We start from the raw sequence: 24,294 nt of genomic DNA, 5'->3' as shown, positions 1-24,294 counted from the left end.
AGGTCCGACTTTTTAACACAGGGAACTATGTCCAATCTCCTGGGATAGACTGTGATGGAAAAGAATATAAAGAAAGTGTAAATATATATATACTGAATCACTTTGCTGTATAGCAGAAATTGGCTCAACACTGTAAATCAACTATACTTTAATTTAAAAAAATTAAAAAGAGGACAAGCAAGGGGAACTGAGATCTGAAATAGGGTAGAAACACTGAGATGGGCATATGGCAGTTCTGCAAAAAGAGGTGCTCCCTGACCTTGAAGCCAGACACAACCCCCAGTGAACAACAACAACATGGTAAAGCGGGTGTGATTTCCCCTATGGGAAATTGGAATCTAGGTCAGTAGTGACTTGTTTTGGTTGGCATGGGCAGTCTTATTATGGAATCACATGAAAAGGACTTGACATGCATTTGGATGTGAGAGAGAAGGGTAAAAAATAACTTTTATCCACCAAAATGAATTTATTTGAAGGAAGAAAAACTACAAATAAATAAGTGGGAAACAGAGAAAAAAAGATGTGCAGGTTTTTAAGGGACTATGACAGGTTTCATTGTAGACATATTTGCAGTATCAGCCACACCCAACTGGAAGGGATCCAGCAGTTTGTTGAAAATGTTACAATGACACTTAGAAGGATGGTCAAAGATAGAAAAGGAGATTTTAGAATCACCAATATAGAGGTGATGATGGAAACCATGACACTGGAAGAGACTCTAAAAAAAAAGAGGGCTTCGAGTGAGAGAAATAATGAAAATGACATGCTTTGGGGAAGGCAATGCATTTAGGAGGTAAAAATAAGTAAAGAAATGAAATGAGGAGTTCCCGTCGTGGCTCAGTGGTTAACGAATCCGACTAGGAACCATGAGGTTGCGGGTTCGGTCCCTGCCCTTGCTCAGTGGGTTAACGATCCCGCATTGCCGTGAGCTGTGGTGTAGGTTGCAGACGCGGCTCGGATCATGCGTTGCTGTGGCTCTGGTGTAGGCTGGGGGCTACAGCTCTGATTCGACCCCTAGCCTGGGAACCTCCATATGCCACGGGAGCGGCCCAAAGAAATAGCAAAAAGACAAAAAAAAAAAAAAAAAAAAAAAAAAAAAAAAAAAAAAAAAAAAAAAAAAAAAGAAAAGAAATGAGATGAGGAGGTATTTAGGGAAGAGGCTGCAGATTAACAATGTATATTATGGCCATGGGAGAGAAAAAAGCAAAAGGGAATAAAAATCTTCTACAAGGATTGTTATCATTAGTGTCAAAACTTTAGATGTCACAAATTTGAAGACTGAGGAAATGATTTTTGCTGTTGCAATTGGATGACTCTTGAAGGAGATTTTTCAGTGTTTAGTGGTGTCCCATAGCAATCCAGATTTCTGGATAATATACATAATAAAATACTTTTAAAACATCTTATTAAAAATCTCTAATTGCTAAGCATGAATGTGAGGAGGATGCCATGCAAGGGACTTCAAATACTAGCCAGATTTCTATTGGAAAAGGAAAACACTGCATTCATTTTTTGACATTCCTGATGGAAGGCCAGCTGTTGTCCATGGTGCTAAAAGAGTCATCTGGCATTATAATATTGCAGCAATGTGACCAGTATAGTTGGAGTGAATTAGGTGTTTCATTACAGACCTCTATTTGGGGGATTTATTTTTCACTGAGATGAGATTTTTCACATATATTTCCCATCTGGAAGGTTTTTTTCTGTCAAACTCCCCAATGGTTAACGTCTAGAAAGCAATAGCTTTTTTTTTTTTTTTTTTTAAAGAAATCCCTTGAAACATGAGTATAAGATATCAAGGTGAGGGAAAAACAGAAAGTGGAAGGTGTGTTGAAAAGTCTATACAATTCTTTCTTTTTTCAAAATATCCCAAATCATAGACTATCTATTAAATTCTACTCTGGGTTAGCAGCCCTCTCAAAATTAAAAAAAAAAATTAAACTATATGGAATCTGGGCATTCTATGATGATCACCATTAAAAAATAAAACAGAGAAAATATAGTGTAATTTTTATGAATAATCATAGTCTATTAAAATGTCTGCTAATGGAGCCACAATCATATTTCTTCCACGTTCTTCCATAAAACACATTTTTGAATGCATAGAAAAAACAGGCAACACAGTAATATTATTCCCATAACCTTCTGATGAAGTCAGCATAGCTACCATTCAAGGTTACGTAGGTGGGATGTCCTGGGGAGAGCTGTCAATGAACTTGTGAGTTTGGGGTTAAGTAAATTGACAAAATATCTTTTTCTGGCCAAAAGTTCAGCAATTGGACTGACTGGAAAGCCAAGTAAATTGGGAGACAAAAGATTTAACTCTCACCACAATGAACGTGTTAACAATAAAATGTAAACAGTAAGTCACGATGTGTTCGTGATGGAAGAAGAGTGGTAAGTAAAATTCACTGTGAATACTTGGAGGATGCATTTTTGGCTTATCCAGGAAAGGAGGAGACTAACTGAGAATGAAATATTCATCCACAGTTGTTCCATCGGTGCTAGGTACTGAGTGCTTAGGTGACTGTGAAGAGCTGCTGTTAAGAAAGAATAAACATAATAGACATGACTGGTTAAGAAGATATGTATTTAACATTAAGTATGTTTACATAAATACTTACAAAGTTAAGGAGATATGCTATAGGATGCCACAAGGAGATAATGCCCTAATTTCACAGATTCTTTGGAGCTTGATCTGGGAAGAGATGTTTATGCTAAGACCTGAGGGGAACAGGAGGTAACAAAAGAAAGAATATTTTAGGCAGAAGAACTGCATGTGTAGAGATATGTGGGCCACTGAGGCCGTATATACTTAAGGAATAGGAATATAGAAGACCCTTGTGGTTGAAGAGAAGTCTAAAATGAAGCAAGAAGGGTATGGGGGTCATCAGAGGCAGATCCTTCTCTAGACTGCCTTCTTGGCCTTTATGCATTGGCAGAAAGTACTGAAAGTGTTTCAGGAAAGATTTGATCAGAGGAGCAGAATGTTTATTATAGAGATGGGATCTTAAACACTCTTGGGAGTTGGTTAAACAGTTTATGTGAAGCTCCTGCTTCTGTGTCTGTGGATAAAGTCTGGTGTCAACAGTGAAGGCAGCCAAGAAGTAAAGATGGACATAAAATAGAGGAAGCAAGGACAAACTGAACCTTGTGAGAAGGAATGGGACTCTTGGAAGAGAGACTGAAAACTATGTTTGTCTCTCACTGCCTCCAGTCTCCAACTTGGATGGGGGGTACTCAGTAAGAGAGGCTGATGTTCTTTGTCCCAGATAAACTCACATCCATCCTGAGAATGAGAGAAGCTGGAGGAGGAGATGAATGAAAGCCGGAGGAGCTTCCAGGCCTGGCTGTGAACCCATACTAACCAGGTGAGCCAACAGACAACCACAGCATGCATGAGTTGTATTAATCAGAGAAACAGAACCATTAGGAGTATATTAACAGAACCATATGTGTATGTGTATATATACACACACACACATAAAATAAGAAATTGAGTCATGGGATTATGGAGGCTGAGAAGTTCCAAAGATCTGCGGTCAGCAAGCTGGATACCAAGGAAATGCATTTATATCATTGCCAGCAGACACAACACCCAGGAAGAGCTGATGTTTCAGTTTGAGCCTGAAAGCAGAAAAAACCCAGTGTCTTGCTTGAAGGCCATCAGGCAGGAGGAGTTCCCTCTTACTCCCAGGAGGATCAGCCTTTTTCTTCTATTTAGGCCTTCGACTGATTTTATAAGACCCATCCACATTAAGGAGGACAATCGGCTTTACTTAGCCTTCTGATTCAAATGTTAATCTCATCCAGAAATACCCAGACTAATGTTTGACCAAATGTCTGGACACTCTGTGGCCCTGCCAAGTTGACCCATAAAATTAACCATTAACTGCTGTAAGAGTGCCTCAGGTCCTGAAATGATCTCCCAAATATAAAAAGAATATGGATATATCTTCATTTCTGCCTTCCAAATCATGCAAAATATGTCTTCTGGCCCACACTCATCCTGAAGTATCCATTAAGGGGAATTCTGGGAAGTGTCTTGCCAGTTAATTTGGAACAATGTAAATCCAATCACTACTAGCAGTATGGAGAAGGAACTAGAGTGTGTTGAAAGTGGATATCTTCATCTTCCAATGGGAGAAGGATGGAGGATAGAATTATGGGGTAGTATTCTTGTATAACAATATGACAAAGCAAAACCACAAAAGGAGAGACTCAGCTGGAGATACCTGAAGCAAAGATATCAGCGCACAATCACTGAGAAATATTCAGCAGAGAAAACATAGTCTCTTCTCACAAATGTTTCAAGGTCATTTTTAAATTGGAAGGGTATTAGGGATAAGTGATTGCTAGGTTGTTTCCTAAGTCAAAAAAGTCAGTGGTTCTTGTCCTGAAGGAAATTTTACATCTCAAAAAAGGCAAGTCTATTACACTGAAAAATAACACCATATAAGAGAGAATAATTTAAAGAATTAGGTTGAGGAGAAAAAGAGAAAAAAAATGGGTGCCAAGGAAGTTGATAAAGTTGAGTTATGCATGTAAGAAGGGAGACCTCCAGGGCTTCAGTAGGGAGGGTGAGTCCCAGTTGATTGTTGGAATAGGAATCTCATTAGGAAGAAATTCTGAAATGCAAATTCTGACCACATCATCCTCCAGCTTAATTGCGTTAAGTGCTCTGAGGATAATGTCCATAATCATTAACATGGTCTATAAGACTTTGATGGATATGATCTCAACCTCGGTTGTGTTAACTATACCTAGCACCTGCTGTTATTGCTATGCTGACTTTCTCTTATTTCTTGCAGTTGCCAAACTCCCTCCCATTTTAGAGATTTTCTACATGCTATTGTTGTGGCTTAGGATGACCTTGACACTACTCTCGACCTGCGACCTGCGTGAACATACTCAAGCTTCAATCTCAGGTTCAATATCATTTCCCAGGGAGGCTGTCCCTGTATGCTCTTTCTCCACTTCTGAACTAGGCTAATTCCTTAATTGTACATTCTTATTGCCCCCTGGATATCTCTTTCATCACACGGATCATAATTGTAATTCCGTAGTTATTTTTGAGATCATTTGTTTGTTTCTGACCTTGCTGAGCTGTAAGTAAGCTAAGCGAGGCAGTCATGTGTTATATCCCCATCACCTTACATGCCATTCTAGGGTTGTTAGATTTTTTTTTGAATGAGACAATGAAGGGAGAAGACAACTTTTTGAAGAGTTGAATCTTGGGATCTGGATCTTTGTAGATTAATCATTTACCTCAAAGGGCAAGGTGATTTCAGTTTTTGATGCTGAAAGCTTCATTATCTTGCACTGTTCTCAGTTGTCTCCCTATTGAAGCCAAAGCAGTTTTTATTTTGGATTTGCTAAACATGGCCCAAGCGTCTGCAGCATGAGAATAAGCTGAGCGCATCTCTTGGCATTTCATGTCTTCCTTGAGTTGCCCAGGAATAGTTCATCATTTTCCTGCTATCATAGCTGAACATTACTTTACAAACATCTGCTCAGAGTCCAAATTCCTAGGGATTTGGACAACAGGATTTAAGACAACATTGTGTCTCTATTTCTGTGTTTACCTCATTTCCTCGCTGAAGACTTTTCCCCTTGTGTTCCTGTGAAGCTAGGAACACTTTGAAAATCCTCATCTGGGACTTGGCTGCAGAAGGAGTTCAGGAAAAATTCTCCTGTCTGGGGTATTGAGAGTTTGGCCTTATCCCAAATAGCTTTGTCTCCTCTGGGAGAAATAGGAGGTGTGTTCTAGATCTCTCTAGTTTAATCTGAAGAAAGAAAGTCGGGGAGTAAACAAGCAATTTGTTGGTGACTAGAGATGTCTGTTGAGGTTTTTCAAGTTCTAATGCCTCTTTCAGCCAAAACAAATATAATATGGGCAAAGGGCAAGGTAGGGAATTTTGGACTCTGCATGAGGGAATCAGGGAAGGATTTGTAGAGGAGATACTATCTAAGAGAGATCTGAGAAGATGAGCAGGAGTTTGTCAGAAGGCCAAGGGGAAAAGGAAACAATCATGCTAAAAAAAGGATGTGGGGTGTGTGCAGGATAGATAGGGTGAGGTTATGGGAACAGTGAAAGCAGTGAGGTAAGAAGTGTGCATTTCTTATGATTCCCACACTGGGGATGGTGAGGGCAGTTTCTAGTCATTGACACACTCACTGGCCACATGAGCTTGGCTTGTAAGTGAATAGTCTCAGAAGATAGATGCAGTAGAGACCATCTGGACTTCCCCTTTCTGTCTCTACTGAGTAAACAGAGAACACCTAGCTCTGGAATATTACCCTCCCTCTCTCCTCTTTTCCAAACTTAAATAATTCTCTGGTTACTCAGAATCATATTCTCCCAGCATCTTTCCAGGATGAACAGGTCAATGTCTTTTCCTCTGTCCTTTTAGTTATGGCATTGTGATTGCCTGGTTTATTGCAAGCATAAAGAAACACAATTGATCCTTTCATGATGATACTGTATCAGAAAACTGCTGAAGTCCTTTGTTATTAGTTCTAGTGATTAGTCTGTTTCATTCTTTGGGCTTTTCATGTGAAATGAAGATAATCATATTGTCAGAGTAATAGCAAACACTTATACAGAACATACATGTGCCAGGCATTTTATAGATATTTAAGTTGCATACTAATCCTTTGAGTGGGTCCTATTATTATCATCATCAAAATATTAATTTTATAGGTGGAGGAATTGAGACATAGAGGTTAAGAAACAGGACAAAATAATGGCATTTGCACCAACTCAATTATAATAATCCTATTTGTATATGAACCAAAACACCAAGTACCTTCTTACTATTCCCAAAACAAAATTACAAAAAAAAATTCCACGTAAACATACGGACATACAACCCTAAAAATCAGACCAGCTAAAAAAACATAACCATTAAAACAACCCATACAGCACACAGAGCACAACACAGATGCAACTGGAGATTCTCACACTAAGCGATGTAAGTCAGAAAGAGAGAGACAAATACCATATGATATCACTTATATGTGGAATCTAAAATGTGGCACAAATGATCCTATCTACAAAACAGAGACAGATCATGGCCATGGGGAGCAGAGTTTGTGATTGCCATGGGGAGCAGGGGAGTGGGATGGATAGGAATTTGGGGTTGGTAGATGCAAACTGTTACACTTGGAATGGATGGGCAGTGGGGTCCTACTGTATGTTACAGGGAACCATGTATGACTGGGTCACTTTTCTGTACCAAAGAAATTGAATAAATATTGTAAATAAACTATACTTTAATTTAAAAAAAGACGGAATTAAAAAAAAAAAAAACATTCCCAGGTTTTCTCAGATATAACTGGGAGAGCCAAGGCTTAAATCCAGTTGTGGCTTCATTATCCATTCTGTCTGCCACTTAGGCCATCTTGCCTTTCTGATATCATTTTGTCTCCTCCTTTCCAAATTTAGACTCATATTTTTCTCACTGTATTGCATTGGCTAGTATCTTTTAGGATGATGTTAAACATTAGGAGTGCGTCTAACTTTTACGGATTATCCCTGTAAAGTTTCATCATTATATATATTTGCTATCCCAGTGGAACTTGTGTTCATACTAAGACTTTCCTGGAAAATCAAAACAAAACAAGGTAGTATTTTCTGCTTGATCACAGCAAGACCAGCCCATGAAGGCACTGCCATGATTAAATCCACTTCTTATATATCTCAGGTTTTTCAGTTCCTCTATGCCTGTTTTATGGTTTTCTCTTGTACAAAGTGAATAATTTTTAGTGTAATATTTTGATTTTAAAATACTTTGTACAGGAGTTCCCATCATTGCTCAGTGGTTAACGAATCTGAGTAGGAACCATGAGGTTACAGGTTTGATCCTTGGCCTTGCTCAGTGGGTTAAAGATCCAATGTTGCTGTGAGCTGTGGTATAGGTTGCAGACGTGGCTCAGATCTCACGTTGCTGTAGCTGCTGGCGTAGGCCAGCAGCTACAGCTCTGATTAGACTGCTAGCCTGGGAACTTCCATATGCTGAGGGTGAGGCCCTAGAAAAGACCAAAAAAAAAAAAAATTCTTTTTACCATATGTATTTTTAAATGTTCTTAGTGTTTGCTCTAGGGCTTACCATATACATCTTGTAGATATTGTGTTTGTAAATCCCCTTATTGGTTTAACATTTATTTTAAGACCAGCAGGTATATAAAGAACAAAATCAGGAGAATTTAAGGCTGACTAAAGTTCAGTCTATGTGTGAAGTTCTCCCTGATTTTGACTAAGAAGCTAGTCCCTTGCAATTACAAGGCATCAAATGCCACCTTTTAGGCTGGACTTGTAGGTCTCATCTGCAAGTCCTTGAGGAAGGACAGGAGATCCAATCTCAGTGTTGCAGCAAGCCTACTGTGGATGTGGTAAAATTCCTTATTTTCACTTTGGTAACTCAGGGTTTGCAGTTTCTTCATCTGAGTAAAAGGATTTGCTAAGCAAATGTGTAAAGAGAGAGGCAAGGAAGACAGTCACCTACTGACATAAACCAATGGCTTTTAAGAACCCACGTACGTATGAGATTAGAAAGTAAATGGATGGTCTTCATTAAAAAATAAGACTTATCCATCCATTAAAGCAGTTTGGGGGGTTGGGGGTCTATTTTACTGGGTAATCTTTCAAGGTCCTTCTCTAGTGCCACTTCCTCTGTAAAATCTACCACAATTATTAGAGTAGAGAAAAGAACATAGACGTGAGTTAGAACATAGACTCTGAGTTAGTCACTTTAGCCCTTGTTATTCAAAGTGTGTTCCTCAGACCAGCAGTGTCAGCATCTCCTGGAAGTTTATCAGAGATTTTGAACCTCAGCTTCTTCCATGACCCCCTGTATTTTAAGATCCCCAGTAATTTATTTGCACATTGAAGTTTAAGAGGCACTGATTTACGCATACTAATAATCCTCGCAAGGGTGGTTGGGAAGAGTAAGTGGTACAATTAGGTATAGCATGTTTATCAGAAACTGGTACAGAGAGGTCTCCCTTCAAATGATGGCTATAACTAGCATTACTGTTAATGATTCTACTGCGGTCATTGCTCTCAGTCTTCATCCTCTTCAGCCCTATCACCTGAAGTCATGCCCAGCGAAGACTGGAACCTCACACCCAAGTCGTGCGCAAGGAACTTACAGCCTCTTCTGAGCCAGTTTTCTAGTCTCTAAAATTGGAATGATGGTCCCCACTGAGAGGGCTGCTGAGAGGATTAAATGCAATGATGCACAACATCATTTCCAGAGGGCAGGTGCTTGCTCAGCTCTTTGCATCCATTTTCTCATTGAATCTTCACATCATCCCTGTGCAGTGAAAAAATGTTCAGAGAGGTGATGACATGCTCAAGGACACACAGCTAGTAAGTCACTGAGCTTGAATGCAAATCTGGAGCAGGCTGAACCCAAAGCTTTTAACTGTTTGATTCTGGACATCTCCTGCCACATGAAAAGTGCACTGCCATCATCATCTAGATGTCACATAAGGCATCAGGTGTTCCTTGCCATGAGGAATTATCAACAATGACTAAGTGGTGGGCTTTGACTGCTGTGCTGCCCCCAGCTGGAGGAAGTCTTTTTGCTTTCCTGACATTTGGCCACACTCATATTGACCCAGATTCTCTCTATCATGCCTCCTTTTTAATTTTTTTTCTCCAAGGGCTCAGATGGCCAGATTCAGAGTTGGTTGCCTTGGAGAGTCAGGTGTGACCACTCTTGTTAAGGAGCCAAAGGCTGAGCTAATTATAGTAATTACAGCTTCCTATTTACATAACACCTCTCAGGCAGGAGGAACACAGAGCTCTTTTCCAGGGCCATGCAGAAGAAGCTGTCCAGCTCCCACACTGCCATGCTGCTGCTTCCCAGAAGACCTAGAGCAGAGGCTTGAAAGGAGCATATGTCCCTGTCTCACTGGACTGCACTCCTGATGATGAGCATAAGCCTGGCCGCTAAACAATCTTCCAGGGCCCAATAAATCCACACCCAAAGCTATGCACAACCATGGTATTTAGCAGCCCTTGTGTCATGAGTGTCTTACATTACAATGGCAACCCGTACCAAATGTCTTATTGTTGCCATGTACCTTGCATCCATAATCTTTAATACTTATGAGAGCCAGATGAAGTAATGGTTATTATTCCCATTTTACAGATAAGGAAAATGAGGCTCAGAGAAGTCAAATAATTTAATCACTATTGTGTTCTTCCAAGAATTGTAGATGCCTTTTCTACCCAAAGTAGGTGGAATTGCAAAATCCACGAGCTCTCCACCACACCATACTGCCTCACTCAAGAACTTCTCCAACTATCCAGCCCTTCACCATTACTTACCATGGATGGATGTCATCTCCATTTAGTAGATGAAATACCCATACATGTGCATGTGCGCGCACACACAAACACACACACACACACACACACACACACACACACACACACACAGACCAGATTCACAGAGGTCTCCCATCTTTTCCCTGCTCACGTCTTGAAAGTTGCTTCTGTGACTGGATTTCTATCCACTGAGGTTTGCTGCTTCCTTTGGTCTAACTTCTTATTCAATTAGTATGTTTTTTTAAAAATTTTAATCAATGACTGGTCAGTGAGGTCTTTAATCTTTAATAGATATTGAATGAATACAAATCTGGTGTTTTTATCAAAGAAGTGATACTTTAATTATTTATTTCCATAGGGGTAACAGTGGCTGTATCCAGCATGCTTGATTTTTGGAAGTGGACCCCAATTGCCTGATTCTAGGGGTAGTGACCAGTCCACAGTAACCTATTACTCCTCAGAGAATTTATTTTCATTGTGTTATAAGAGGGTCACAACCAGTTGTCATAAACCTACTTGTTCAGAATTACATAGCTGGAAAATGACAAAGCTTGGTCTCTGAATCCATTATCTTTTTCACTTACCTATGTCTGAAATAAGTATTAAACTTGATATTGACCTTCTCTTTGTCAACTAATAAAGAGCGACGAGGACCTGCTGTGGCCTGGGTAATGTGCCAGAGTTTGGTCTATGAGGCTCCAGGGGTTTGGCAGAGTTTTGACCCCCCTGGGAAAGAGAGACAATAAGCAAGTAACCAAAAACATATACAAATTCATGTTGAAACAAAGACTAAGAAGAAATGAAGGAGGGTTTAGTAATAGAGAGTAGTGGAGTAAGGGGAGGAAGTTATTGAGGGTGGTTAGACAAGTCATTTCCAAGGAAGGACATTTAAGGTGACTCTAAAAGATTGGAGGTGAAAAAAACAAAAAACAAAACAAAAAAACAGATTTAAGGACCACACATCTAAAGTCTGCAAAGTACATAAGAAGAAGTTTTGGGAAAGTTCAAGGAACTGAAAGCAGGACAGGGTGGCTGGAGCACAGCAAGAGAGTGGGACAAGGTGAGGAAAGGTAGAAAGATGCACAAGGGAAATATGATACAGGGGGAACATGGCAAGGATTGGGATTCTACTTCAAAGTTAATATAAATTACATTTTGACAAAAAGATGACCGTGACTCCTTTTCTCTGGAAGAGTACAAATGTCTTTACATTCAAAATTTCGCAGTGGAGAAGAAACCAGACTTTAGAGTCAGAATAATCTGGGTTCACTCCTACACCAGCCACTTATCTGCTGTATATCCTTGGCAAATTACTCATGCCCTGCTGAGTCTCAGTTTCGCCATGAGTGAGGTCAGGCTCGGTGATGCTATGGTAACAACAACAAAATACCCAGAATCTCAATGGCTTAATACAATAAAATTAATTTTTTTCTCACTGCATTAAGTGCAATTTTGTACCACCCTGCTGTGCAGAATCCACTATTGTTGGCTCAGCATTCCAGACTGCTTCCATCTCATGCACTTGTACATTTACTGGCTGTAGAGAGATGGCCGCTATGATTCAAAAGTTTCCTTCCAGGAATGGCATTTATTACAAGTGCTCACATCTTGTTAGATAAGGAAAGTCACATAACTATTCTTAACCTAGGAGCAAGGCAGAGGCTTCTTATTAACTTGAAGGCAGGGGCATCCAGTCTTCAGTGAGTAAAGGTAATGATACATCCCTTACTTGTATGGTGGCAAATATTAGAAATAATACGTGCAAAATGTCTATGCCATATCTAGAACATAATAAATGCTCAATAAATAGTTATGAGTATTAGCTTCCTCTCTTAAATCCTTGGTGCTGGATCTTTTCCAAGGAGTGATATACAGTCAACCCTCTGTATCCTCTGAATGGAAGATCCACAGTTGGTTGAATTTATGAATGTGGCCAAAGACTTAGAGGGCCAACTGTATTGGATAAGGTGATGAGAAAAGCCTATTTGGTAAGAGGGAAATATGAAATGATCACACACTTTAGATAATGGATTGGCTGATCATAGCCTTTGGGCCAAACCTGGCTGCCACCTTTTTTTTTTTTTTTCAAATAAATTTTTATTGTATCACAAACATGCCTGTTTATTTATGTCTTGTGTGTAGCTGCTTTCATATGACAGTGAAAGAGTTGAGTAGACACACAGAGAAAGACCTTCATGGAGAAAGACTGCTGACTGCCTCTCTTGATGATCTTAGTGTCTGGCCCTCCCTCATTATTCAAACTTTCTCTGGAATATTCTCCATCCTCTTCCTCCACTATGACTTTTTACCTCTTAATCCATACCCTTGTTCCCATCCTCCCAATCCTAACTAGGTTTTCATATTGATTCTCCATCTAATTAAAAGAGGAAGACATCAACAAGGAGCTTGGATTTTTCTTGGACTTGTAATTTCTCTTCGTTTTTCAGTAGTGCTGGCTGTGATTCAAAGAAGACATGAGTAATCAAAGCCAACTGTCACCTTTACCAAATCTGTACTCCTTCTTTTGGATAGCTGGAGACAGCTGCCTCTCCCTCTTTCTTTATCCATGGCGCCATTTTCTATCCTTTATCTCTGGACATGAGCAACGTTTAATGGCCCATAGGTTCTGCAAAGATCTGGAGAGTTTGTCAGTAACTGTGTTTTTCTTTCTTTTTTTTTAAAACATGGTAAGGGGGGAAAAAAACTGTTGTAAATCCTGTCCAAAAAATACTTTATAGAGTCCACCTGTCCACAATGGATAAATCAATTGCTCTAAATTAAATTCTCTAAATCTGAAAGGCCTGGGTCTGGTACTGGATTTATTCAGACTCTAAGAAAACAGTAATTTTCTAAGTCAACATCCTGACCTCACTTGAGTCAGCTACTGATCATGATAAAGCCTCTTTTCTCCACTTGCTGATCCCTTTGAAGGAATTAGACACACATTCTGGGGAGAAAAGTGCCCACGTCTGAGGGACAGAAACTAATCAAGATGTGTCAGCCACAGCAGTAGGCACTCTGCCTCACAGATGCCCACAGCCTGGTTCAGCCATTTCTGGACCCTGCCCCTGTGAGGTCATCACCACCAGAATGCTGCAGATGCCCTGGTGGCTGCTCTGCTCATCTAGTGCTGATGGGTCATTAATTAAGCCTTGTTTTTTCATTTGTTCCACGTGGCTTGAGGACATGATCGTTAGTCCCATGGATCCCCTTGTGTCCTGCTGTTCCTTCTCTTTCTTAAACTTTGCATGGTCCAGCATCTGTGACAAGTGGTGGCAGCAACATCCAATTCAAACCTTGAGCCTTGCCTCCAGAGATAAACTTTGACATGAATACCCACTGATGGGAAAGGATTTCAGTTGCCTAAATGCCCATACCTCCCTCACACACAAATCTACTTTTCTGGAAAAGAATCACAGCTTAGTTGTTAGATTTAATGTCTGACCATCCTTTCTGATGTAGGAAAGGAATTTTCAAGATCATGTGGCTTGGGTCCTTGTCTTTACGGGAAAGAAGCTGAAGCTCCAAGAGGTAAGTTCACATCGTCAGTGGTAGGATCATGTGTTTTCTTTCTTTCTTTCTTTAAGTTTTATTGAAGTATAATTAATTTACAATGTTGCAATCATTTCTTCTGTACAACAAAGTGATTCACTTATATCTACACACACATCCCTTCCTTTTAAGATTCTTTTCCTACCTAGATGATCATAGAACATTAAGTAGAGTGCTCTGTGCTGTACAGCATGTCCCCATTGGCCATATGACTCAGTGTGCATATGCCAATCCAAAACCCCCAGCCCTTCCTTCTCCTTGCCCCCACCATGTGTTTTCTTGTCTCCATTTTCATACCTCTTTATCTCAGTGAGTTTAAGTGTAACTATTCCCCCAGAATTCTGTTTTAACTCAGGGTCCTTAAAGGGTAGAAGACTTTCACAGTGTTGAGGAATCAAATCACTGCCAGGAATTTTTTAGCTCATTTGAGGCCATACTCCTCCAGCTGGGAAATGAGTTCCTAATGGGAATTTGCATGTGGGAAGAGGCTTGGCATGAGCTTGGGCTCCTAAGAGCTTCAGGGAGACCTGGCAAGTTTTTCTATTTTTAAGCCCCTCACCCTTGAGTTCTAGGGATTGATAAATTCCCTTTGGGAGCTACTCTTGTGATGCAGTCTTGCCTTAACTCCCCTGCACAAATCTGCTGCCACATGGCAAGCAAAATCTGAGGCTCTCTGCAACTTGAGCACCAGTGACATTGTCCTACTGGTTTCTCCTCACTCGCATTTATAGACCCTAACCACCACTTCCTGATGCATTAGTTTTGCTCAGTACTTTGGGCAGAAAAATAGTAAGTTGACTTGCATGCAATCTAATATGTCTATATTCAAACAAGGATATAGAGAAGACAGCAAAGTTTTTAGGAATTTTTTTTTAGGTAAATAAAACATGAGACTTCAAAAATGTATCTGTGGTAGGCCACTTTGTTTCCTGACCTCTCCCCAGGCCTCCAGGAGGAGCTTTCATGTATTTTTCTGCACGTTAGTTAGTGGCACTTTAGGAGAAACATGAAAAACCTTGAACTGATGTAATCATTTTGTTTGCAAATGAGGAGACAGAGTCTTGGCATTTGGGTGGCTTGTCTAGGCCACATGGGATAGTGCAGAAAGCATGGACTTTGGGATCAGGAATGGCTCTCTTGATTTGTGTCTTTTTCAGCCATGTGACTTTGGGTAAATTTTTTAACATTTTCCAAACAGTTTGTCCAACTCTAAAGTGGCTTAAGACAAGATTGTGTGGTTATTGAGTACTATACTGCTGGTAAAATGTCCAACACTTAGCAGCAAATTCTAGACAACTTTACCATGTGACACAGGCAGGGGTACATGTAAACTCTTCAACTTCCTTTTCTGTCCATTTAAGCCACTACTCTGGATACGTATTTCTACATTTTTATAGCCCACTGTTCATCCTTACGTTTAGTTCTTATCTGGTTACTAGAGGTGGTTGGAGTTTCCATTTTTACTTAGTATGTGAACTAACTCCTTCCTTCCTAAGAATTCTGCCACTGGTAAATTTCCAATCCTTCACCCTTTACATTGCTGCTCAAATTCAAACACCTTCATGGAATATATCATCTTTCCCTTCCTGACCCCAGTCCCCTACTGTCTTCACCCTCTCGGAGCATTTTTTAAGTTTATCTGTTTTAAGACTTAGCATATTATTTATAATGGTTTGTTTATGGTTCTGTTTCCCCACTGGACTGTGAGCAAAGACTGAACCTATTTCCATTCTCCATCTCTGGCTCTTAACACAGTGGCAGGTGTATGTAGGTGGTCAATAAACAGCTGCATGAATGGATGCATTGATGGAATGCATCACTTTGCCCTCACTCCCTAATTACCACTTACTTAGATGCCTTAAGTGTCTAAGAGAAAGTGTACCTCTAACAGCAGGAGAAAGCCTGGGACCAAAAAGTGAATGTGCCTTTGACTAGCTTCCCCACCATCTTAGTAAGAACAGCTCCATCACCACTATTCTCGTGACACATCCAACCCCAAGTTCATTTCTATCTGACTTTCAAGGTTGTGGCTTCCCCTCTGTCTCTTCTAAGTGGAACCTGCCATCCACCATTTGCCAGTTCACCTCCTCTGCAATTAGTACCACCAGCTCTGTCTCTGAATGCCAAGCCAGGACCTGGAGTAATTGCCGCTTGAGATTCTGCCTGACACAAATGTTGACATTCTGTTGGCATAACTTGCAATAATGTATGCAGATTGCATCCTTCCAAGGCCATAATTATTACTTCTCGGCAAGAAATAGGTTATTCCCTAGCTTGATTTCTAGAAGACAGTTTCACTTTTGGAGCAGTCTTATTTGGAAAAATAAGAAGGAAAAGGAGAAGATAGACATTGGAATGCATCCCAGGGATCAAAACTATAGGATGTCCAGGTTAGGGCAGCAGGATATAGCTGGAAGAACAATGTTCTGGGAATCAGGGGTCCTGGGTGAGTCTGCTACCAATTTGCCATACCACTTATAGATTCTGGAGTTGGGTCTGGAATGTATGTTTGAGAAGATCCTCCAATAATTCTTAAGTACAGCAAAGGATTCCCCTTTAGAGTAAGTTCAAGAACCCCAACTTCATGCACTTCCTTGAATGAGGCACCCTGATATGGGCTGAAGGCATAATGGGATCCATATGCGTCAGAAGGTTGTCCCGCAGTATGAGATTAGAGATTTTTATAGAAGGAGTAAAAACATTAGAAAATATTGGTTTTCACTGCTTACTCACCGTCCTATAGCTAGAAAAATATATCATCACATGTTGGAAAATAACTTCACCACTTGGCTTTCCTTCTTCCAGTTAAATCACCAGCTCTTTGCATCTTTAGAATAAGGAAGTCTAGCATCTTCTACTCTGTAATTAGAAATAGGATAATTTTCTCTATTAAAATAAAAAAACTGTAATATTTCAGTACTCTCATGAGGTCTATTAATATGTAAAATTGTTTTCAGTCTACTTTATGACTTTTTATGAATATATCCTGAAACTGGGATTTTATTTGAATAATTTGGACAATTTGCTTATTATTTTTGAGCACAGCTTGAGATATATTAGATCTCCAGATCTTTTTCTAGTTCCTTTGTGCTTGACCAAGACTTTATTACATATTTTTATTCATGTGAGAAATGGTCTATGACGACATCCAGCTTGGTCCCTAGTATATAATAGGTGCTCAAAAATAAAGTTAATTGGTTGAAACTGAGTGGGACTTTAGCAGGATTGGATTGCACATTCCCTTAGAGGGTGGAACTGTTTTGCACTTCTGAATTTTCATCCTATCTTGAAGCCTCAGAAAAATAACCTGTGTATGGACAATGGCAGCCAAACTCTGTATTATTCTCAAAGAAATAGATCAGTTGTCACCCATTTGTATCCCCCAGCCCTTGGGTCTTTGGAGAAAGAAGTGGAGTCAGAGAAGTAAGAATGATGAACAGTGCCTGGCCTGGGTCCTCATTATGGAGAACTGTTCCCAGCTGAATGTTTGGGCCACTCTAGTCCAATAAAGACTTCATGGTTCCACCCATAATGTGTGTGGCTTCTCCTTAAGGGGAACTGAAGGATGGAGTTACATCAGATGTTCTCTTCTCCTTCCATTCTCTTTTCATTCCACATCATAAACTCTACCCGATATCTCCCTGGGGGCGTTTTCTTCTCTTGCCACCTCCATCTTCACATTGGCATCCTGGGCTTCTAGCTGCCACTTCTGCCTATCTATTGTCCAAATGTGTGAGGCAGCAGAGCCAGAAGCCCTCACTAAAGCTGCTCATTAATTTGTTTGATGGGCTGACTCCAGATGCAGCCAGACACATTAGGAGATGACAGTTCATTTGGTGCTTCAGCCGCTCTGTAATGAAGCGAGAATCCATGGGGTCCCAGGGCTGCCTGGATGGAGACCAGACAGTGTGGATTGCAAGCCCCACTCTTCTAAGCCTTGGCTCTTTCCTTGAAATATAACTATAACCAGGGATCCTTTCTTAGAATCATGCACACCAAACTTCTAGGGAGAAAGACAAGGGTGTTTTCACCATCCCGTGGCCATATTAGTCTCATACTCTGATATATCTGGTGGCTCCCCCACCACCATCCATTGAATTAAATCTGAACTACAAAGCGTAAGTCACAAGAACCTTTATGTCTGTCTGCAAATTTTCTTTCCAGCCTCATTTGCCTTTAACTTCCACTCTCACTACTTGCATTACAGTCAAACTAGACTCCTTTCCTCCACTAACACATGACCTTTGCGTTCTCAACCACATGCCTTTGCAAACCTAATTTCCTCAACCTAGATTGCCCTCCCTTGACCTCACCATTTCAGTCCATCAAAATCCTACATAAAAGACTCAGAAAAATGTCATGTCCTCACTACAAAACATTCTTATTTCCTCTAATAGAAAGTAATTTCCTGTTATTTTCTCTCTTATTCTATTCCACCTGGACTTGGAGTTGTATAATTGTGTTTCCTAAAAGTCTCCCATTGTGGGATTGTGAACTCTTTGTATAGAGTCATTCTTATTTTATTTATCTCTGTCCTCCATGGTGCCTAATCAGGAAACTTGAATATTTGAGGGACTCAGGAAATGTTCTATTTGAACCTCATCTTCTGTTATTCTCAGGACCTATTCTATGTGAAATCCCATCCCAGAATTACTTCAAGGGCTGATTCTAAACAAGGATATGTTTTCCTTAGGGTCGCCACTTCCAAGGTTTAGAATAGGCTTAAGACCTTTTTAATTTCCACTGAATAATTCCATATGGATCACCAATTGCCTTGAACTTTTTGGTAGCCCCCAACCAAACTATCCTTCATGGGATCTACATCTCATTTTTCACCATCTTTGTGTGTTCTATGCTTAATATATTGCTGCCTAATAATTAAATTGTAGGTCAGCACATGAGGCCTTTTCATTTATCCTCTGCCTTCTACCCTATGTAGCCACTAAGCCATCCCCTAAAGATGACCCAAACATATTCACCCCCTAGAGTTTAAGCTGCACCATTCATCCTCCCCTTTTCTTCCTGTTCCAGAAACTGTATAATAATAAGCATGTTTTATTGGGAAAAATATTCCTGGAATCCCATTTCAATAAATTTATTTGGGAGTTCCTGTTGTTGCTCAGTGGGTTAAGAACATGACAAGTATTCATGAAGATGAGGGTTTGATCCCTAGCCTCACTCAGTGAGTTAAGGATCCGGTGTTGCCACAAGCAGTGATGTAGTTTGCAGATGCAGCTCAGATCTGGCATTTCTATGGCTGTGGTGTAGGCCGGTAGCCATAGCTCCCATTCGGCCCCTAGCCTGGGAACTTCCATATGCCACAGGTGTGGCGAAAGAAAGAAAGAGAAAAAAAGAAAGAAAGAGAAGACATTTGTTCATTATTAATTCTGACATTCAATAAATATGAACTGAAAACATATTGTGTAACTATTAAATATCTAGTCTACTCATGTATTCCCCTGCAAAAAAAAAAAACTAGTGTCCTTCAATTCTATACAGAATTAAATTAAAATTTCTTTTCTTACCATGTCTCCAATCGCAAATACATTGGCTCCTCTGCAATCCACTCTAGACCACTCTCTGTCCCCACATTCTCTTGCCTACGAGTCCATCACCTGACAGTCTCCTGAAATTTGTCCCCAACACATCTCTCCCCAGTTTCACCATCCCTATGGCTGATTCTATATTTTTGTGTAAACTTATATGAAATAACCCTTAAAAAGCCTTTTTTGAGTCTAAAGAGTGGGTTAATGGAACCTCCTCTCTGTTTCCCAAACCTACCATACATTCGGTTTTCCATACAAGGCACCATGGAGAAGAGAGATAAATAAGAGAAGAATGACTCTACATAAGGAGTTATAATAAAGAGAAGGTACTTTCTAAAAATCACAACACTTAACCACATGGCATTCTACTTTCCTTGTATTTGTTTTTCTCTCCCATTAGAATGCAAGATTCCTGAGGCTAGCAATCATATTTCTTTTCTTGCATTCTTAGAATTGAGTACTGATACCTATAAATAGTAGATGCTTAAAATATTTATGTGCCAGATGGATGGATGGTTTTAGTGCTATTCTAACAAAACAAATGTGGTAAATATGGTAATATCCTCTGCTTTAGGGAGTTCATATCTAGTGAGAAAGACAAAAAGTGAACAGAGCAATTATAATACATTGTGGTAATTGCTACAGTGGAGCCCAAATGAATGGAGGGCTAGCATGTACCTGACAACTGCCCAGGGACAAGGTGGAGAGTGGGGAGTGGGTTGCATTCCAGCACAGAGTAAGGATTCAGCACCATGAAGAGCAACTCATGTTCTTTAATGGATGTCTGCAGCAAAGCCCTGGTTCCTACAGCAGTTTATGTATTGGTCTATTTCCACAGCTTTTATTTCTGTAACCCAAGCCTCCTTATGGAGTCATCTATAACTTTTATATTATCTTTATATCCCTAAAGAATGGAATGAATCCCCCTGAATTCTAGTAGAAGTGTCATGACCTTGCCCTCTCATGCATGGACCCTCCACTTCCCAGTTGCCTACTTGTATGCTGAATATCTCTCCCTTTCACAATGTCCAGATAGATAAGATGGGTCCCTCCACTTTATTCTGGCTTCAGATATTTTGTCATTTGGGCATTGTATGCTTCTCAACTGGTTGTAGCTCCACTTTGACATCAGTTCTCCTAGCATTTGAAAGTCTGTAGGAGGGAGCTCCCATCATGGCTCAGTGGTTAAGGAGCCTGACTAGGATCCATGAGGACGCAGGCTCGATCCCTGGCCTTGCTCAGTGGGTTAAGTATCCAGTGTTGCTGTGAGCTGTGGTGTAGGTCACAGACAAGGCTCGGATCCCACAGCATTGCTGTGGCTGGGCTGTGGCGTAGGGCCGGCAGCTGTAGATCCGATTTGACCCCTGGCCTGGGAGCCTCCATACGCCATGAGTGCGGCCCCAAAAAGACAAAAGACGAAAAAAAAAAAAAGGCTGTAGGAGAAGATTTGGGGGAATGGGGAAGAGTAATCTCTGAAGCGGCAGCTAAGGTTTCTGAACCATGGTTTGATCTAATGGCCCCGAGATTGCCTGTGACCCTGAGGCCTGATGGAATGAACAACTAACTCCTGGTCATGAAGTGAGGATCCCAAAAGCACCACACACCTCAGTGACTGTGAGAAAGCTGATTCTACCTGATAGTGTCAAGAGTCTGCTTTTTAAGTGTTACTGAAATAAGATGCTCAGTTTCTGCCATATATCCTAGACAAGGAGAGATATTTTAAATAAGTGATTAAAATATAGTGTATTTATGACAATGATGGATTATACAGGCGCATTGTGGAGCATTTGTCTTTTTTGTTTGCTTGTAGAATATATATATATGTATATATATATATACATGTATATATGTAGTATACACACATATCTAAATGTGTGTGTGTGTGTGTGTGTGTGTGTAAGGGAAGCTTTACTGGGAAAATAAAGGGAGAAATGAGTTTGAAAGGATAAAAAGGAGCTATTCTGGGAGCTCCCATCCTGGCTCAGCATTAATGAAGCTGACTAGTAACCATGAGGATGCAGGTTCTATCCCTGGCCTTGCTCAGTGGGTTAAGGATCCGGTGTTGTCGTGAGCTGAGATTGCGTGTTGCTGTGGCTATGGCGTAGGCTGGCAACTGTAGCTCTGATTCAACCCCTAGCCTGGGAACTTAAAAATAAAAAGTAAAAAAAAAGAAGGTGGAGAAGAAGCTATTCTGGCTAAGAGGCTAAGAGGAGGTAAATGTTTCTCTACGAAACAGAAACTAGAGAAGTAAAGGCACAGAAGACAGTAAGTGTGTGTGTGTGTGTGTGTGTGTGTGTAAAATACAAGGAGATTGTGGTATTGAACAATACAGTGTGACTCAAGACACAGCAAGAAATAAGGCTGAAGAGGATTCTAGGAGCCAAATAATGGAGAGTCTTTAGCATCAATATAAATAGTTTGGAATTTATACCAAGTGTGGCAAGAAGCCATTGAAAGTTTGAAAGCATAGGTACATCATGGCCAGATTTGCTCTGTAAGGGTAAGTAGAGGGTGAGCCTCATGTTAGGTCCAAGTCCCTTTCTTTCCTCTCTGCCTCTTAAAAACCACAACTCGCTAGAACCAGTATAATCTCTCCTACACCTACTCCCTAAATCCCCATGATAGATCCCCCCCTTCCTGAGCAGAGAAGGAGAACAGCTGGTCACCATCCCACTTGAAAACTATTCTTGCGATGTTTCCCAAAATGTGTTCTATGTCTCATTCAAATTGGATTTATTCTGCTTTCCACAATCAGTGCCCTAGTTAGCTGTTGCATCAGGGGTTCCTTGATAGATGCAGCACAGTCTCAGGAGCTTAGGATGCACTGGGTGGTAAAATGCATAGGACCATTGTCCCTTAGGAATGGAAAGCAATCATCCTCTAGCTAATCCATTAAAACTCTCTCCATCATCACCTCTTTCACATCTCACACAACCACTTGGATTGGTTTACTTTGCAAGACCCTTTCTCATTATCCATATAATATTGCTTCTCAGGGAAGGCAGAGTAGAGATATGCCTCTTTGATAGATAAAGAAAAGACACATACAGGATCACTGGCAGCAGCAGAAAGCAGACTGAACTGGGAAGTGGGATACTTCAGTTCTGGCTCAGCCATCCCCTAGCTGAGAAATACTGGCACAATGAGGGTATATGTTTATTCTAAGACTACAGAATAAAGGGGTTTGTTTTCCTCATTCATTCAACACCTATTTATTGAGTACCCACTTTGAGTCAGAAGTTGTTCTAAAGAAAAGTAAACCAAACAAATATTCCCACAGAACATACGCGTTAGCTAGGGGAATTAGACAGTAAACAGATAAACAAGTTAAAATACAGTATTAGACATAAAAGTACAATGGAAACCACAAAGCACCTGATGGGACATTATGCTAGGTAGTACTATTTTATAGAGAGCAATAAGAGATTGACTCTCTGGAGAGGTAACTTCTATTTTTTCTTTTTAATCTTTTTAGGGCTGAAAATCTGCAGCATATGGAAGTTCCCAGGCTAGGGGTTGAATTGGAGCTGAAACTGCTGGCCTACACCACAGCCCCAGAAATGTGGGATCTGAGCCACACCTGCGACCTATACCACAGCTCATGGCAACACCAGGTCCTTAACCCACTGAGCAAGGCCAGGGATTGAACCTGCATCTTCATGGATACTAGCCAGATTTGGTACCGCTGAGCCACAACAAGAACACCCATAGAGAGGTAACTTTGAAACAAAGAGCTGATTGAAGACAAAGACCGAGGCATGCAAACACTTGGTGGAAAGCTGTCCAGGCTGAGCAAACAGAGAGTTAAATGTCCTGAGGTGGGTATGTTCTAGATATGTTCAGGAACAGCAAAGCGAACATAAAGACCAGGTCATGTGGGTCTTGTAGGCTAGGCTGAGGACTTTGGAATTTGCTCTAAGATGATGCAGTGCTACTGGAGGGATCTGAGAATGGAGTAGCATGATCAGACTCAGCTTTAAAATACCACTCTGGCTCGTCTGGGATAACACGGCATTCATAGGAATGGGAGCAAGAACAGCAGCACAACCCCTTTCAGAGGCAATTGTACTTGTCTATTGAACAATGAAGGTTGTGGGCCCTTCAAGCCCTACATTTCCTTATCCTGCCATAGGTTATGTATGGCCAAGTGAGGGTTTTGCGTTGTGTTCTATTGCACTCTCTTCTGTTTTGCCAGATAAAGTTCAAATGAGCCACTTCTACTCTCCAATCTATACTAAGCCATTAAGAATTACTTATTATAAAGCTTTAACTCAGTATCTTAGAAAGAAACTAATGTGTGTATTCTGGAGCCCTCATATATGTTTTCCGAAAGTGGTCATATAAACGAAGGAAAGCATCTTAGTTCTTATGTTTGCATGTTTGCTCACACCGTTCCCTTTGTTCAGAATGCTTTTTCTAATCCTGCCAGTCCTTCAAAGCCCAGACAAAATATATTCTACATCTTTAGGGAGGCCACGGTCTTATCTTTCTATATCGAGTACCTGCTCTGTATCAGGTTCTAGGTGTGGCCATTCAGAGTGCAAGCTCATGGAATCCTTGCAACTTCATGGAGTCTCCCTTCTAATAATAATACTGATAATCACTGTGTAAAAAAAATAAGCCAGATAACATCCAACAGGGATATATCATGAATAAGGAGAGTGTCGTGAAAGAAAGTACCTGTCAGGATATTTTAGGCGAGTGGTCAGGGATGTCTATTAAAGAGATTCCTTACCTTATTGAAAATAATATATACAAGCATGCATTGATTGAGAAGCCATGCAAATTCCTCATACCTAGTGTACAGCTGGCAAATGTTATTAGGATCTGAGTGAAGGAGGAAAGAACAGGTAGAAA

This window comes from Sus scrofa, chromosome 1 (genome assembly GCF_054392235.1).
Source record: "Sus scrofa isolate SSC_HxYL_T2T_F1_AM1 chromosome 1, Sscrofa_HxYL_maternal_Yorkshire_Landrace_v2.0, whole genome shotgun sequence".
Taxonomy (NCBI): Eukaryota; Metazoa; Chordata; class Mammalia; order Artiodactyla; family Suidae; genus Sus; species Sus scrofa.
This window is presented reverse-complemented; position numbering follows the sequence as displayed.